Source organism: Apteryx mantelli, chromosome 2 (genome assembly GCF_036417845.1).
Source record: "Apteryx mantelli isolate bAptMan1 chromosome 2, bAptMan1.hap1, whole genome shotgun sequence".
Classification (NCBI taxonomy): Eukaryota; Metazoa; Chordata; class Aves; order Apterygiformes; family Apterygidae; genus Apteryx; species Apteryx mantelli.
Genome location: NC_089979.1, coordinates 150,098,600 through 150,116,554, shown reverse-complemented (window position 1 = coordinate 150,116,554; position 17,955 = coordinate 150,098,600). Strand labels below are relative to the sequence as shown.

At 41.3% G+C, this 17,955-nt stretch overlaps 1 protein-coding gene across 1 annotated transcript in view; it reads right to left on the bottom strand.

The window, feature by feature from the left end:
• Positions 1–5,620, bottom strand: part of KIAA1217 (KIAA1217 ortholog) — a 387,375-nt gene extending 381,755 nt beyond the window's left edge. The window contains exon 1 of the mRNA XM_067291790.1: positions 5,553–5,620. The gene's annotated coding sequence lies outside the window, so the exon portion shown is untranslated. The remainder of the gene's footprint in view (positions 1–5,552) is intronic.
• Between the last annotated feature and the right edge of the window lie 12,335 nt (positions 5,621–17,955).

Below are 17,955 nucleotides of genomic sequence, written 5' to 3'. Positions count from 1 at the left end.
CACAGCTGTCACTTCAGCCCCACCGGTTACTGCCACTGAGCGCGGAGCCAGGGCGCCGGGCACCTCCAGCCCCGCAGCCTCCACCTGCAAATGGTCTCTCTCGAGACACCTCCTGCCCTGCCCTTATAAAGGAAATGAGCACGAGCGTAAGCACGAGAAACACCAAAACCCTAGCTAGGGGTAAAGATCACCAGAAAACAGGATGAAAAATGGTAAGCATCAGATAGACGTGCTGAAAAGTAAAGCGCCAACTTTTGTTAGCTTGTGCAACACAGATGTATACAGCAACTTAGCAACACACAAAAACAGTCTCATCAGTCATGGGGTCTTAAGTTGCATTCTTCATTAAGTACTCACCCGCAACCACAAAGCTTGCATGACCCCTCTAAAACTCACCTCAGAGAAACCCAGATGCTTGTTAGCAACACCACTAGCAGTCGTCACTCCAAGCCCATGCCCGCTGCTCTTGTGCCTTTTTTGACACCCAGTTATTTCACTTAGCACAATCAAATCCCCTATTCCAATAATGCTGACACTGTAAAACACAACCTCAACATCCACATTATGTCACACAACACAATAAGGAATAGTAAGAGCATGTCATTACTCCCAATTTTCTCTGTACAACGAGATCTTGTGCGTCCGCAGTGGCCAAAAGCCCCACTCTGAACTCCAGCAGAGCTGTACTGGCAAACCTGGCCAGAGGAATGGCACTGCACAGGCATATTCTTCACAAAGCTTTAGGAAGGCAATATTTTTAGCCTGTTGCCTACAAATGATCCCCAACTTTCAGGGTCAAAAGACACCCTTTGAGAGCCAGGATTTTATCATGAAAGTCAAGAAAAAAACTCCTGCTGGCGTCAGCATGGACACCATCTCACATCTCACCCTCTCAAAGAAGGCGTAGAGAAGTAACAGCTGCCCCTACATCTTGTTAGAGCTACAAACTGATTTTAGTCTATACTGTAAAAAAAAAAAAAAAAAAACAAGAAAACAAGAAAACAAGCTGTGCTTTAGAAATGAGACAGTTTGGGCCTAATGTAAAAGATACAAAACTCTAAAGAAGAAAGACAGAGACATAAAGGAAAGAAATACATGGTACCAAATACAAAAGCTACACTGTATGGAAGGAGAAAAAAAGAAATCACCAATACCTATGGCCTGCAAGATTTTACAGGCTTACTGACCTTTAAACTCCACAACAAACCCTGTCAAGTGATTCAGAGAAATTCCAGGGGCTCCAGGAAGCATTTTCTGAGAGGTTTTCAATGGGGAGCCAAAGGAGGATTTGCTCCCCCCCACCCAAACTGGGGTAAGAGAGAGAACAGCAGATCATGTTAATATCTCCTTCAAAAAAGCCCAATATTACTCAGGTGGAATAAAAAAATTCCAAGATGCTGCAAATATTAAGCTACTTTTTAAGAACCTTCTTCCCCTTCCTACCTCTGTGTTCACCTACATTTAGTGTTGCCAAAGAGACAATTTTATATTTGTTCTAATTATAACAGTGAATTTTTCCCTAACATATTTTGGGAGGCAGAAGGGCTTGAACTCCTATCATTACGGAATATTTTTGTCAGTACCACTGCACCATCCCAATTCATTCTGTCACTATTTCTTCTCCTGGCATTGCCCAGGATACTAGCACAAATAAGATTACTATCCAAAATATTTTCCTTGAATTTTCATATGCATGTTTGGAGTTATTTCATTTCATGGCAGCTTGGATAACTATCATGCTATTATTTAAGAAATTCTGAGGCAAAGCATTTAAGAATATAGTCAATTCCAACTTACCTTAGGTAGAAGAAGCAATATTACTCAAATGAGTCCAAAGAAAAGGGGAAAAAAACCCACAGGAGCAGTTTTATATATATAAACTACATAAACAAGTTCCCAGTCATCTTTAGCAAAACTAAATCTACAAACCCAAGCCTATGGAGACTTACAGATAAACTTAACATTAAACATCTGTGCAGGCCTTCACCGGATGAAGACCTACGACATCGCCTTTTTCAGTAAGAAGGATTAAGATATCTGGTGTGACATGAGAATATTCCTTTGCACCACAGTACAACACATTCAAGGAAAAGCAATTTATTTTCTGCATAATTACGAAATCACTGACACCTGCTGGAAAATGATGTTTTGGAGGAGACCCAAAGTCCCAGACGACTGCAATGGATTGGAAAGGCTTTCACTACCAGGTCAGTGATTTAAATTCCCGTAAAGCTATTTAGGATAGAAAGCAGTTACCACCCAATGGCTCTTTGAAAGCTCAAGTTGACAATTTTGGTGTCATTTCCAGGAAGCAAACATGTAAAGATACCATAACAAACAGCAGTCACATGGACTACTTTAGCAGAAAAGCCCAGGACCGAGTTAGAGCAGAAAATTAATTAATCAGTTATCAGAACTGGATTAAGATAAACAAACGGTCTGTAACACATTTCCTCTCTGCAGGCTTAAGTCCAACACAACAGCAATGCCAAATACAGGAACAGCATAAGAAATAGTAAGGAAAAATAACCTTTCATCCATCATCAGATTGTTAACTTATTACAGTTTGATATAAGTGATAAGTCAAATAGAATTTTTTTTCCTTTTATTCTGCCTGCTAACATTAGTTCCATTCCACTTTCTTCTCCAGTTATTTCCTCAATTTCCTCCCTTTTAGCTTTGACTTCTGCATCTTGCTTCACCATGTTGTCCTTCCTCAGTTCCCCACCTATAGTCTATTTTCACCTCATTGCTTTCTTCAGTGCTTGTAATTTAATTTCTGTAAGTCCTCTGCAAACATTAACTGATTAATCAAGAAAATTATTAAAGATAACTTACTTTTAGAAGTTTTTGTACATATGAAAAAAACTGTCAGTACTTAGACTACTCAGAATATGGCTAAATTTTTCCAGATGCCTGCAAAATCCCAAGTAAAATAGAGATACAATAGAATATCAAAAAAATAAAGAAAAGAAAAAGAGAAATAAAAATAAAATTCAACCATGGCCAGGAGTTAGAACAAGAAACAGAACTAGATATCCTTGTTTCCAACTGAAGGACAGAAGAGATTTAAAATCATTAATGGTTGCCTTTTTCTTACAGCAAGAGGTCATGGCAAATGTCAAACAAGACAGCAGTTCTATTAAGGGCAACCTTGCAAAATCCACATTATTATCAACAGCAGCCTAAACATCTTCCTCGCCCCAACACAACCACTACCCAGGCAGTAGCTGTTACATAAGACACCAACCTTTAGAACTGCCAAGCTTTAACCTTCAACGAAGAGAAACGAATTTATTTTCTGAAGAAACCTTTCCACCATACCTAAGCATTTCCCAGCTTCCTTAGAAATATGTAAGAAAAAGGCAAGCCAACTTTTTCACCTCTTCCAATTGCCTAAACCCAAAGCTAAACCTATATACATATGACATAACAGCACAGTAATTCATCACAAAACAATAAACAGGAGATTATTATTTCGAATAGAGAAAGTAGGTAGATAGAGTTAGCTATTCAAAATCTGTATCTATTTTCAAAGAAAAAATGGTGAATACAAAGGCAAAGCTTTTTATAAAAAATGACATCTGCTGGAAAAATAGCTAAACAGAGTAGTTTTCTTCAATGACAGTTTTATTGTGGTATGTTGAACGCTATAGAAAATATAGCCAGTCTAAACTATAGTAAATTGTCAAAACAGTTTTAAAATACTTCATCTGCCGTACAGAAAAAGCAGTGTATAGTTCCAGGCATGGTATCCACTAAAGATACTCAGTACTAAACCTTCTCCTCTAATTCTGCAATGATCTGTGGATAAAGTTTGTCTAAAATCCACCAGCCTGAACTATGACAGTACATAAAAACTTCAGGCCTAGGCACGTCAGTCAGAGCTCCAGGAACACGTAATACAGAGTCAGAGCTAGCATTGGGCTGATTCAGAAACACTCATACGCTATTAGCACTGTATACTGTACAGGGTACATACAACAGGACCTACTGTGCGCATAAAACTTCCTATATGCATTACTGTGGGTGTTAATCAAAGCCTACATTAAGAATTGGAGATTAGGTTATATTTCCTTGGTTAACATAGAGTTAAGAAAAAAAAGTTTCATTTTGGCAAAGATCTTCTGGCTCTATCACTATATAAAAATGTAATTCTTAGAGAACCAGATAATTGTTCATAGACTTCCACACACAGCATACTCACTGTAGTTTGCTTTACACCGTTCACAAGGTCAGAAGAAAAAAAAAAGGGGCAAATAAAATTTTGATTTTGGTCTCTAACTTACAAAAAGCCAGTTTATTAAAAAGGCTCTAAGTTAACAAACAGCATCTTGATGTTTGATGTCGTGCAACATTTTGTCTAGTAGTCTACTTCTTCCACAGTAACAACGAGCTACTTCCCACGTAGCCTGTATAACCTGAAACATGCAAATAATCGCTCGGTGATTGCTCTGGGCAGTATGCAATGCTCTCCTGCAGAGCTCCAAACAAGTATTTTGAAGGTATCAAGGCAGAGGAAGAACATGAAATGAAGATGAGCTAAAAATGACTGGTTTTAAACAGCAGCACAGAAATAAAGCACTAAACATGGAATTTAAATATTCTGAAAAACTTACATCACCATACTCACCAATACTGCATTCAGCAGCTGAACTTTGCTGAACACTGACAAGCCAAATCCTCCTACCCTTGAAATTAACAATAGTTTTGCTTTAGCTCCAGAAGCAGCAGAAGTTGGCCCTTTGCAGACAGCAGAGCACATCTCAGGGCACACAGATGGGCAGAGTCACACACAGAGTACCCCACCGAGCATTTTCCACCCTCAAGCACTACAGGCAAAGCAGTCAAGTCTTGGGGACATTGCATTTTAGGAGCATGGAGAAGGACTTGCTTTCTATCCTTAAGGCTCTAAATAAAAAGCTTCCAATTCAATTTGCGCATTCTTAAGTGATTTTTTTTTTCTTAAGAACACAATAGTTCTGTTGTAGAAAGCTTCTGACTAGAGTCAATACCTGAAACACAATTCTCCACAAATATTTGGGGGGGGGGGATCATTTTAGTGGTACTCCATGCTTATAAGCAAGTAACGTACAAGTTTGACATATTTATAAGCTTACTGACATACACAGGTACCTGAAGAGACAGCCATACCGAAGGATGCTCTATTACGGGACTATGCTGAACTGACCCGGTAAACGGCGCGGCTGGTGGCGCTCCCGGGGAGCTGCCGGAGCCTCCCCCCGCGGGGCACCGCGGCCCCGGCCCGCCGCTCCCTCGGGTGCCCTCCGCTTCCCCAGCTTCGCCGGCCGGCCCGGGAGGCGGCGGCGGCGCCGTCGGGGGGCAGCGGAGGGCTCAGCGCCCCCAGCGCCCTCCCGCCCGCCCGCCCCGCTCGGACCAACCTGCTCCCGGCCCCGGCGGTACCGCGGCCCCGACGGCCCCGGCGCGGCGGACGGAGCCCGACGGCGCGGCCCGGGCTCGCCGGGCCCCAAGGTCACCCGCCCCCTCGGGGTGAGGGAGCTCCGGCAAAGCAAACTTTCGGTGCCACTCACTTTCGGGCCGGGGCGCTGCCTCCCGGCGGAGCGCGGCGGCTGCCGGCGGCGGGGGACGTCGGGCTCGGCCGCCGCAGAGAGCCCGAGGGCGGGGGGGGGGCGGCGTGGGGCGCTGCGCTGCGCTCCGCCGGCCGCGGCCAGGCTGCAGCGCGCAGGGAGGACGGCCGGCTCGCCGCCTCCTCCTCCTCCTCCTGGTCGGCGCCCCCTCTCCCTGCACTCCTCTCCCCGACGACTTTCACTTCACCTGCAGGCAGGCCGGGCTGCGTCGGGGCCGGGGGCGCCGGGGGCGGCGGCTCCGCAGCTCTCCCCGGGACTGCAGCACTGCGTCAGCGCCCTCCCCACCCCCGGCGGGGGGAGCCGCCGGCCGCGGGGGGCGGGCGGACGGGGCGGGCCGCGCCGCGCCGCGCCGTGCCGAAGCGCAGCGCAGCGCCGCGGAGGCTCGTCCCGCCGGGACGGGGCGGCCCCTGCCCTGGGGGTGCGCCGGGGTGGGGGGAGGCAGGGTGGGAACTAACGACCTCTCCGGTCTCGGGGGCCCGGGCGCCCGGAGCCCCTCCGCGGGGTGCGGAGGCAGCACGGCGCCGCTGCGCGCACGCCGGCGGGCCGCCCCCCGGGACCCTTTCCCCGAGGCTGCCGCTTGCCTGCGGCTGCTGGGTAGGGATTGCCCCCGTGCTGTCAATCACCTCCTCGGTAAGGGGCTATAAATATTTATTAGGCATCCTAATAGCTGCATCAAGCTAAGCAGACTACTTTATTCGTGTCGCTTCTGTGACTCAGACCTCCCAAACCAGTTATCCGCGGGCTTGATTGGAAGACGCACTGCCCCGCAGGCTCCGCACGGGTGCAGGGGTCTCTGCTCGGATCAGGTGAAGAGTTTAACTAGGAGGCATCAGTGTGCGCCCCAGCAGCTGCAATGCTGCTCTGTCCTTGCTAAGGGCAGCTTGGTGTTTCCTGGCTTGGAGGGTTTCTAAGAGAATGTATCCCACAGCATGGAGGCGACTGTTTTCTGTGGAACCACATCTCTAAACCCGTTTGGACAATCTGGGCTTTTATGCACTAATCCAGTTCTGAAAAAATATCTTAAGTGAGAATCTGAATGCACGAGGAGCTCTGGAATAAGAAGCTAATTCTGCATGCAGTTGTACTGTGTAATCCCTCTGGAAAAGGAGGATAAGAAATGATAGAAACTTTATACAACTCCACCTGTGTTTGAAATAAAACAGGGTTTCAAGCTGGAAAAAATGTGTATGAATGGAATGTAGTAAGTTCATCTCATTCCCTTCTTCTCCCTACAAAAATGGCTCTTGATGCTGGGTGGCGTAGGACCACACTGATAGGAATTCCCCAAGCTTGCAAGACTTCCTGCAACAACTGCCACCTTTGTAAATTTTGCTTATCTGAGAAATTTTAAAGGTAACAGTGAGAAAGGTCAAGACAGGCAGCACCTAAAACCCCTGATTACAAAAACACAAGCTTGCCTTGGTTTATTTTGAGGCAGGGGTTGGTTTTAATTTACAGGTGGTGTTCTCAGACAGTCAAGCTAGAAATGCGATTTTGGTTTCTGCTTTTCTACCCCTGGTGTTCCCAACCCGCTGATACTTGTGCCTGGAAACTGAACACTCTGAACTTGACTTTTCTGTCTTGAAGCACACAGCTTTGTGTGCATAGTGGGCTGGAAAAAAAGCAGCATCTATGAAGCTGAAAAATCACACTTAAACAGGAGTTAGAGCTGCAAAAGAACATTGTTGATCTGTATTTTTCCAAACTTCATACTTGCTAATATAAATAAATAACAAATTGGCAGTTTGCCCATCTCTCTGAGGTTTAACAGTAGCTGCTTTAGAGGGAGATCCTATTACCAGGACTTCAGTTTTGCTAAGATACACTGCTTTTGTGACTAGGGTAAGAGGTATTATTATTATTTGTATTACAGCAATGCACAGAGGCTGAACTGAGACTTGGCTGGGCTTTCCACTGGCCGTACACATACGGAGAGAATGCCCGTCTTGAAGATTTACAGTCCAGTCTAAACAGATAAGACAGGCAAGAAATGGCTGGGGAAACAGGAGCACAGAAAGGTGAAATAATTTGCCCCAGACCATGCAGAAAGTCTGTAACTTCTCTGGAAACAGAACTGGTGTCTCCGATTCAGCAACCCGTTCAACAGGTTCCAGCCTTGCCAAGCACTGCCTGAAACGAGGAACTCGGCACAGTCCTGAAAATCTAATGTACAAACTGCGTTTTTAGTAAGTTGTTTACGGTGCATTTATGTATTGAGCTTTTGTTCTTCTCAGCAGTGCTAAGCACTAGCAGCAAGAGGTGTTCAGTAAAATTTTGAGATAGTGCTCTAAGGCAAATTTTAGTCAAGTTATTTCAATGGAGTTTTGCCATTTCTTGACAAATTTGCCCCTTCCTTGCTAAATTGCAAAATTAATGACTTCACATTGGGTTTCCCAAGCATTAGTGAAAATTATTGTGCCTCCACTGAAGATACTTGTGAAAGGAATAATTTTTGAATGACATTTGACTTTACATGGCCAATACCTTCAGAAATAGAAGTGTGTATCTTTCTGTAATATAAGCCTCTGTGTAAAATACAATACCTGCACTAATGGTAAATGGTAGCTTAGTTTGATCATACTGTTAACTGCATTTTTCCAGCTTTGAATTTTTCACTTAAAGTAAGGACTTATTACCATTACTTGTAATGCCTCTAGGGCCTTAAGTTTCTATAGCAGAGTGTGCTTTTATACAGCTAACAAGATGATGATTACTCTGAACAGGGGTAACCTTATAAGACACTTGTGTAATGAATACAAGCATAATATTAACACTTGCATTACAATAAACCTCGAAAAACACCTTCTTATTTAAAAATGTTTAGGATGGTTTCATTCGAAAACAGATGATCTATCTCAGCTTTTTGAAAGGAAGCTATTCAGTCCGAGACCAAATCTGTATCATTTCTTTCCAGAAAGGAAATAAGGAAGCTGTGAGCAAGTGAAGATACTGTCCTAGTAGCATCCACTGCTGCAGAGGTCTCACTCGTGAAGAGCTGCTGCTTCAGAGATGCTCAGCACCACCGAGGTCCTGAGTGATCTCTGCTCTCACTGACACCAGTGGAGCCAAGGTCTCTCATCTCCCACAGGGAACGTCCCGAGCCTGACAGAACTGGGGGACGTAAGGTGATCTGTGCAGGGCAGATTACCTTGTTTTATAAGAAAATCCCGCTGATACCAGTGAAGTTTAATATGGGCCCAAGAGTCTATCAATGTTGGAGGCCCAAAGCCTCATAAATGCATACTTGCAGCAATTTATTTACACCAGTGGAAACTGCACTGAAGAAATCCTGCTTGGGGTTATTTCAGGTCTGTTATTAATCAGTTTAAGAAGACCTGAAAAAAAGTATATATACACAGTCTTTTGCACAAGCATAACTAAATTCTTGTAAATTAATATCTTACATGAAAATAGTGCATTTCCATCTGCAAACAAGTACTAATTTTGCAGGTACTTGTACTCCTGCTGAAGTAAGCAACAGTGCGCCCACCATTTTCTCTTCTAGAGGCAGAATTAGGGCCTTAAAGTTGCTCAAAGATGTTCTACCCTGTTCAGTGAGATTTTCCAGCAGGAATCCCTTTTCAATACTCATTTAATTTCATTCATTACATTTCATGTGAAGGTAAGTATCTTTGCTAGCTGTTATATACAAGTTCTGTAACTGCTACAAATGGCAAGATATCAATATGCAGTTCCTCACAAGTTGAAAGCAGTAAGCAAAATGTGGAGTCAGCTGGAGATACTCCATCTTGAGGTGAAGATCCACATCGAAATACTTTGTATTGTGATGGGATCCTTCTGCGGATGTGTTATGCTTCAGTAAGTATTCCATTTATAAGAAACTTCTAGTTCTCAATTGGACCATGAGAAATGAAGGAAATGGTTGTAGATGTGATATCCATAAAACTTTTACATTCATTGATTTTATTGCTCTATTGTCTTTCTGAGGCAAACATGAGGCTGCTTTGAGTTATCATTACATCTAAAATTGTTCAGCCTAAATACAACATGCCTAAATAACCCCTTTTGTTTTCCAAAGTTCACAGTAGAGATTGGAAGTATTTATATATATATATGTATGTATGTATCTCAAATAGCTGATGACCTTACGAAAGGTGAGAAAAGTCTGATGCAACATTTTCTTTCTTTCCTTCTTCTGTCTGCTCCCTACCTTTTGTTCTTCTAAAAAGGAATGTCTAACTTTTGTGAATGGGAACCAAGTACATGTTTGCTTTATTTCTGGATCTGTGCAGTGATGTTCACTCTGTGCAATGAAGTATTTTAAGATACCTGAATTGATTAAATATAGTATTGCACTGCTGCAGAATTACTTAGCAAAGGCGCAGTTCCCAGAAAGCACCATTCACAGCAACACAGAACCACTGCAACAGAACTAAAACCCTGGGGAGGCTGCGAACTTGCAGTTCAGATTCTAAGCCAAATTCATCCCTCTTGTAGCACAACCTGGCATCCACGTCAATGAGGAATTAATTTAGTCTTTGCATTTTCTGTGGCTATAACGTGCATTTGTTTTCATTTCTTTCTTGTGGAATTATCTTTAGACTTTATTTATTTACATTTTACTGGATTTAATCCAGATCTCCAAGCAGGGAGCTCTGCAGAAAAACTGTCCTTCAGAACTTTCTGCATTTAAAAAGAAAGGAATAATGCAAAAACCCTATGTCATTCTGGCAACATTCTCCCCCTCTTGGAGCACACAATCCTCATTAAAACTTCTAACAGCAGGAAAAAAAGTTTTATTAAAAAATGAAAGAATAAAAACAAATCATTTGTATATCAAAGAGTATCACTGGGTTTTGTGATAGAATGTAGCAGTGCACTCATGGTTTGGCAATGAATATAAGGCAATAATGTCACCATTTTAAGAATACGATATAACTTTTCTTATGTTGTAAGCACCTTGGATTAATAATTCTTAAAATAATCTAATTTCCTGTTATAGTATTTTTTTTGATTCTAATATGCTCTATCTGGACAATGAAACTTAGTAGTATTTTAATGGTAACACATAGAGCAGCAAAAAAAGTTGGTTTTTGTTTTATTAAAGTTTGTTTTACTAAGCAGTTTTTAAAAGTTCTGAATTATTTCAAATCTTAGAGATGTCAGGAAATTGAGCTCTCTTACCCTTTCATGGTTTAGTGGTAGTCTCCTTTAGGAAACAAAGAAGTGGATTAGAATTTTTCTCTATTTTTAATTAATAAGGGAGAGAATGGATTTGGGCATCTTGGTTTTCATTCTTTCCATTCATGAAATGTCTCAGTTAAGTAGATGCTGGTCAAACAACTTTGAAATGCCTCCAAAAGTTCCTGAGGGTCTCCCAGCCAACACTGCTTCAAATCCTAAATCCAGTTGGTAGCTCAGACAAACCAGTGGTGAATCGTGGAAGGGGGCAGTCTGCAGCCGGATCGGTGAGTGGAGCCGGCCACCTCGCACAGCCCCGCGGCCGGGCCGCCTCCGAGGCCGCTGCCTCCCGGCACGCAGTTGTGTCCACACTGCTTTAGAGGAGCTTGGCGACATTAGGACTCTGTTTTGCTGCTCATGACAAAGGCGGACTAGTCATCAGCAGAACAAGCAGAACTGGGTGACATTTTTTACCTGCAAAAGCACTTTGGGGAAATCCCACGCTTTCAGCGAAGTGGGGTGAGATGCAGAAATTGCCAGTGTTCAGAAAGCAACTCAGTCCTTATGGAAAGGGCTGAGCTGAAAGGACAGAGACTGGAAGTCCTTATGGAAAGAGAAAGGAAGAAGTAAAAATGTCTATGTAATATATTTTAGCTTGGTTCCTAAAAGCAGGGTTTATTAGGCTCTCTGCCTGTCTCCATGTAACAACTTTTGAATGCACTAGCCAATTTCAGCAACATTTTAAAGAGAGGGAGAGGTCTCAAAAATAATTAAGTTCCTACGATTCTGTGAAAATCAGCTGCTTGTGTAGAGGCAAGGCACCCAAAACAATGTCCTCACCCAAGACAAGGCAGGCAGGATCCAGCTAATACATCGCCCGGGTAGCAACTGCTTGCTGGCTCTTCCTTGTGCTATCAGGTATTTCGGAGTACGGTCACTTTCCCCTGAAGCTCATCTACCCTGTGTGAATTAGAGAGAATGAACCTGGAGTCCCCAGCGTCGAAAACACAAGGTCAAGTCTTCTGAATGCTCAAATCTATTTTTTTAATTTGGGGGGGTCCTAGTGCCAGCTGAGTGGGTCAGGTGGAGTCCAGGCTGGAGGAAGAGTATCTCCAGCCATAGCATTGTTATCACCATTAACTCTGATTTAGGTGTTTGCAACAGGGTCCTGGCTCCCCCTTGTGAATTTAATCCTGAATTTGCATTTTTTCCTTTGCTTCTTTTGGAAAAAGCTCCAAATTAAATGTTTCATTTCAACCCCAATTGGCTTATTTTGATCCCTCAAAGAACTGAAGGCTTCTCTTTGCCCCCCCCCCCAAGTATTCCTGTGTTTCAGTTTGAGCCAAAAGAGAAATAATTTACTCCTTTGCCCAATTTGGCACTGCAGTGGGGCACAGGCCATTCCCTGCCCTTCCTAGCAGTTCAGTTTCACTTACTTTACAGTTTAATTTAGTTGCGTGTTTTCTATGCACTGCTGGAGAAGACTGAATTTCTGATGCTACAAGAACATGATGACCTTGGAATCATCTAGTTTTGAGTAAAAAATATTGATGCATATATAAGAAAATAAAAGCTCACATAAAAAAAGAGATTTTTGGTTTGAACTCTGTACTGGATTATGTCCACTGAAATTGTGTTGAAGTGCAGAAAGTCAAACATTTCAATAAAATGGAAACAAGCAATGACTCAATGATTCCATTTCAGACTGAACCGGAAGGCTGACCAAATATCCTGAATAGCCTGCTCCCCACTGAAGTCAGCTATTCTGCTGCTCACTTCAGGAGAAGTTCATAACACATAACTGAGAGGAGAAGAGTAATAAAATGGAAATTTTTGGACAAGCAACCAAACCTATTTGTATGCGTTTAAAAGCTCCTGCTTATTAGTCTTCTTGGGGAAAGTGAGAGCATGGGGACAAACGACGTATCGTTGTCTTCACTAGCAATCATTGGCACGTAGTCTTGTTGGCTGCTGCTGAAACATTGCCAGCCATCGCTTTGCAGCAGCAATGGACCAAGAACTGTTCTGCAGTGTAGGCAAGATGCCAGAAGGAAAGGAAAGTGTGTGTATACATATGTTTGTTTTATATGTTTGTTGTTTATATGCTTGTTACCAAGGAAGGAAGGACAGCTAAACTCAATATAAAACAAGGTTATGGAGAGCACCACAAAAGAGACAGATCATCCTCTCCTCAACTCCACAATAAGTATTAAAAGTGTTCCAGAGCTACCTAACATGTGACTACTTATCTTGGTAGCTCTGCCACCAAATTTCTTTCTGGAAGAAGAGCCATGTTTTTAAACATGTTTTTTAACTACGGATGACTCTTGGTGGGAAACTAAAATAACTTTTAACTCTTTTATTTTTAATGGTTTGACTTTAGAGGACCTGAGTAAAGCTATAGATAGTTCTTAATATATTTTAAAGCCTATCACAACCTGAGCTGTAATAATGATCCTACAGAGAGGGTATCACAAAGAATTTTGCCTCTGGTAGAACAACCTCTGAATGGTGAGAGAACAATTTCCAAGCAAAGAGCAACTAACAAGACCAGAAGCCTCCAGTCTGGAAAAGAGATAGCTGGGAGGATATAAATGAGGTATAAAAATCATGAACAGTATGGAGATGGTAAATATGAAATTATTTGCTCACTCTCATAATTCAAGATCTACAGTTCACCAACTGAAATGATCCAGCTGCAAGTTTAAAAGAAACAAATGGAAATTCTTAATTATAGCATATGTGATTCAGCCAGAAATAGAAATGTTTTCAAAAAACAATTAGGTTTTCTACAAACAAGGTCCAAAAAGGTTATTAAACAATAATATGGATGCAATGTTTGGCACAGGAAGTCCCTAAACTGATGACTCAGAGAAACTGGTTGCTTTTTTCTTACTTTCCATAGTGATCTGCCACTGGTAACTGTTAGAGACAGTATATTGAGTGAGATGGGCCTTTGGTCTCATCCAGTATGGTTGTTCTTATCCTATGTTTAAGCAGTTCCCAACAAAATACAAGCACCTGTAATAAAATGTTAAATTTGGAGCTGTCCTTTTTGACTTATGGCAGTCTACAACAGATACATCAGGTATAAAATGATTGGCTTATACATTTCTTTCTAGATTTTTAAAGTATTCTGTTCTATACTTTTGAAGTAATTAAGTTAATGCTCTGAGCCACAAGTATTTTAAGATGTAGAGCTATCATGAAATGAAATCAACACTAGGAGCTTCCAAAAAATAAACTCCTGTAAAACTGGCTAATGGTATGAGCTTCATTTTACATATTCAACAATGAACTACGGATCAACATTTCAAGATAGTTTATGAATTCCGACAATATCTGCTTGGTTTCAAAGGATCATTATTTCCAAAAGACTAAAGAAAACACAAAGTATGTCAAGACTTGGATGTGATTACTACAGGAAACGGGGACCTAAAACTATGTTTCTGCATAATCCACACACAAAGCCAAGATGACATGCTGTCTTTCAAATGGTGACAGTGGTGATGTGACTGAAAGATAAAGAATCTAGATTAGACATTCATACACAACAAGTAACTCACTGAAGTAGCTCAGAAGGTTCTGAACAGAAAATGTCTTTTCCATAGCATTCACCAGTGGAGCTCAAGTAGAAGCACGCTATAGGCAGGATTTGCTCTCCACTCCTCTCTAATAACTATATTGCATTTTCTATTGGTCTGCAGTGTATATTGGTCCCTAGTTTATTTTATTCATAAAAATCAGTAAATGCAGCATTTAATCATACCCAGAGAACTACACAGGCACGTGTTTGGTTATCATCCCTGCCAAACAAGGCACCATATGAAATCTGATGAACTTGCAACAAATGCCATGTTTTCCACCTTTTCAGGACATCAGACATCCTCTCTAAAACCTATTGCATGATAGAAATTTCATCCAGGCACTGCTGGCTGCTGCATGTTTTCTCCAGCTGAGAACGTCAGCATCACGCTGTGGTGGAGGGAATGGAAAGAAACCTTTTCCACTATCCAGAAACTCCAGGTGACTGGCGACCTTGCCATGGCTCTCCTGCCACTTGGCAAAGTAAATCATTTTGCCAAGACTGGACAAGCTTCTGTTATCTGGGTTAGCCCACTGTGCACTTGTAGTTTCATGGAAATGCTACATACATGCCATGCTCCTTTTAAATTGAGGTCATCATTAGGTTTCTCAAGGCAAACTCTGATGACACACAGGCTGCTTTCTTGTGTTTTAAGCCTCACCTTATTTATTTTGCCCATACAACAATTTCTATGAATAAATAAATAATATTGTGACCTAAATAACTGGGTATCCTTTAAGCACCGATGTTCTCAACCCTACTGAAATCAGGATGAGGTACATGAGTGCTGGTGTTTGTGCAGGCTTCCCAGAGGCAGCTAATGCACACCCAGCTTTTGGCCACATCAGATCATTTTATTTATTTATTTATTTATTTATTTATGCAGAAGAGCAGGCTAAGATGGAAAATGTATGAGGAAGATAAAGCCATCTGAAAAAGTAAACAATGTTTTAGTAAACAGGAAAGTGCTATAACTCGGTGGTTTTAAGATGACTGACTTGTAATTTCAATATTCCATTAGCAAGAAGTTTTTAGAAGCATGTTTTTCTTCTTAGGTCTGTAGAGTTATTAGAATATGCCAGAATTGAATGAAAGAATGCTGCACACAAGGAAATAAGAACAGCTAATGCAAAATATTGAATTAATATTTTATTACAGACAAAGGAAATATTTTTTTTTAATGATGCTGTCCAGTCAAGCACCCTTCTCAGTCTGAGAACATGATGTTCTCTTTCATTTACCTGTTACAGGAGCTGACTTTATCAGTCTTTGTTTTCAGATGCCAACTGGTTGGCTGCCTAAGGAGGAAAACAAACAAATCAGAGGCTGAACAAAAAAATAAAAGGAGGATATGCTAAAGTGTTATCTAAATTGTCTAGTTAACTTCAAGATTAGAGACAGGCTGAACTATTCTGGTTATGCCCAAGGACCTGAAAAGCATGAAGTAAAGAGCATGGAGTGCTGCGTAAAATGAAGAACAAAGACATACCAATTACTCGTGTCCACTGGGTGCAGGATAGCATTCATTGTTACATGCATCAATCATCATTTGCTATTGACCTTCCAAGAGTTAGTACATAGCTTAATGCAAAGGAGAGAGACGTAACTATTTGTCTGCTTATTTATGTTCTGCTTTCTTATGGAATGGCTTGCGAAGGATGAAATTCACTTTTCTGCCCTATCGCATGCTCTTCGGATTGCAAATTCACCTTGCCATTGTCTATAGTACTACACTGCTTTTTAAAATCCTCTCCAGACATGGACTATTATCCATTACAAAACCATACACTGCTAATTTAGTCAAACATTCTTACCAGACTGCTGAAAATCATGCAAATACTGTATTTATTTAGAATTTTGGAATCTGCTAGATGACTTGGATGCTACCATAGAGAGTTTTTCCCTAAAATTATTTAATTTACTGTCGAAAGAAAGAAAAAAAAAACATAATGTAATACGAGATGATGTTCTTATAAAAAAACCCAAAGACCTAAACTGTCCAAATCCTGTGCCTCATCCAGTACCTAGTCTGAGCAGAACTGCAACTAAGATGAACACATGCTCCAAACACAGAGTCCCTGCAAATTCAGGCCAATAGGGCATTACTCATGTCATGGCTAAGCATAAATTTCTCAGCAGGAACTTTTACAGACACGGGCAGCTTAAAGGATATCCATTAAGGATATGAGGCAGGTAAGAGACAGAAAAAAATGGCTACATAGAGCTGATAATTTCTACTAAAATTGAACTGGTCTATGGCTAATAGATATTCCAACAACCTTAGATCCTCTGGTGTAAAAGCCTAGATCCTGAAGCTCTAATTACAACAGGAGATAAGATACCTTCAGTTTTTCCTTACCATCATCACAGATTTTGGTGGAAACTAAAGCTGTGGCACATCCTCATGTCACCTGGGGAAGAACGGGCCCAGCAAGGCTATTTCTCACTCTATGGGACACCCAACAAAGTGGAATTCAGCCTGAACCTTTTCTCTCCCTGTGTATGGGACTGAAACAGCACCAAGAGAAAAATGGAGTCTGTAGCTTGCAAGCACTCAAGCAGAGAAGTCCTGAGTCTGAGTCCTTCCTGCTGAGCAGTGTGTTTCAGCCAGATTTACCTGGCTCTGGTGTGAGATTTCCTAGTAATTGCAAGAATGCTAAATGGCCCATTGAAAGACCTATAGCTGAATATTCAGTATTCAAAGGGTTTTACTTCCTTTATCTCTACGATATGAGTAAAACAATAATAAGATCTAGAAAGGGTCCAGCTTCACTACACTTACCTCTGAAAATCAAAAACCAGTTTTAAGTCACCTTTGGCCCAACATTAAGCACGGAAAATGATACATTCATTACACTTGGAGAATATTTTGGGAAACTGTACACATGTGAAAACCTTACTTTCACTTTAGTTTCAAGACATAAGTTCTTATATTCTGCCAATTTCTGTCCTTTTTATCACTTATTTTCTGTCCTTACTGACTAACTTTTCTCTGCTTAATTTTTCTTAATATAGCATGGGTTTGATCTTTTTCTCTCTTGTTGATTAATAAGTAGAACAACCAGGAAAAAGACATGTGGTTTTCCTCTAAACTTTATGTCATTTCAGCTTTCCTTATTAAGCTTCTATTTACTTTCTCCATTTTGTTAAAATGATAGATTCATACATATTTTAAAATACAGAATTTAACTCTCTTATAGAAATTATTTCTCCAATGATCATTTCAGGAGAATATTCAGCAATTTTTGGAGATGTTGGAAATGGAACTTGAATCTTTGACATTAAAAATGAGGAATATTCATTCTAACCTAGAGTTTATTCAAGATGCACAGTTTTTTGCTGGAACATAATTTTATTTTGGTATAAATTAACAAAATGCGTGTGGTTATTTCTATCTGTACATGTATCTGAATTCTTGTTTAGTTAGGGTAGTGACACCAATCATCATTAGAAACTAAATCTTCTAGGCTCTCTTAAGTACATGAAACCCCATTTGTTATTTCACTGTCTCTGGTTTAAATCCTGACTATTCTTCTGTGATACAGCCAGCATTATATGTTTGTCCTATGGTGTGTGGGGTCCCTAACACAACAGATGAGCAGTTTATTTCATATGTTT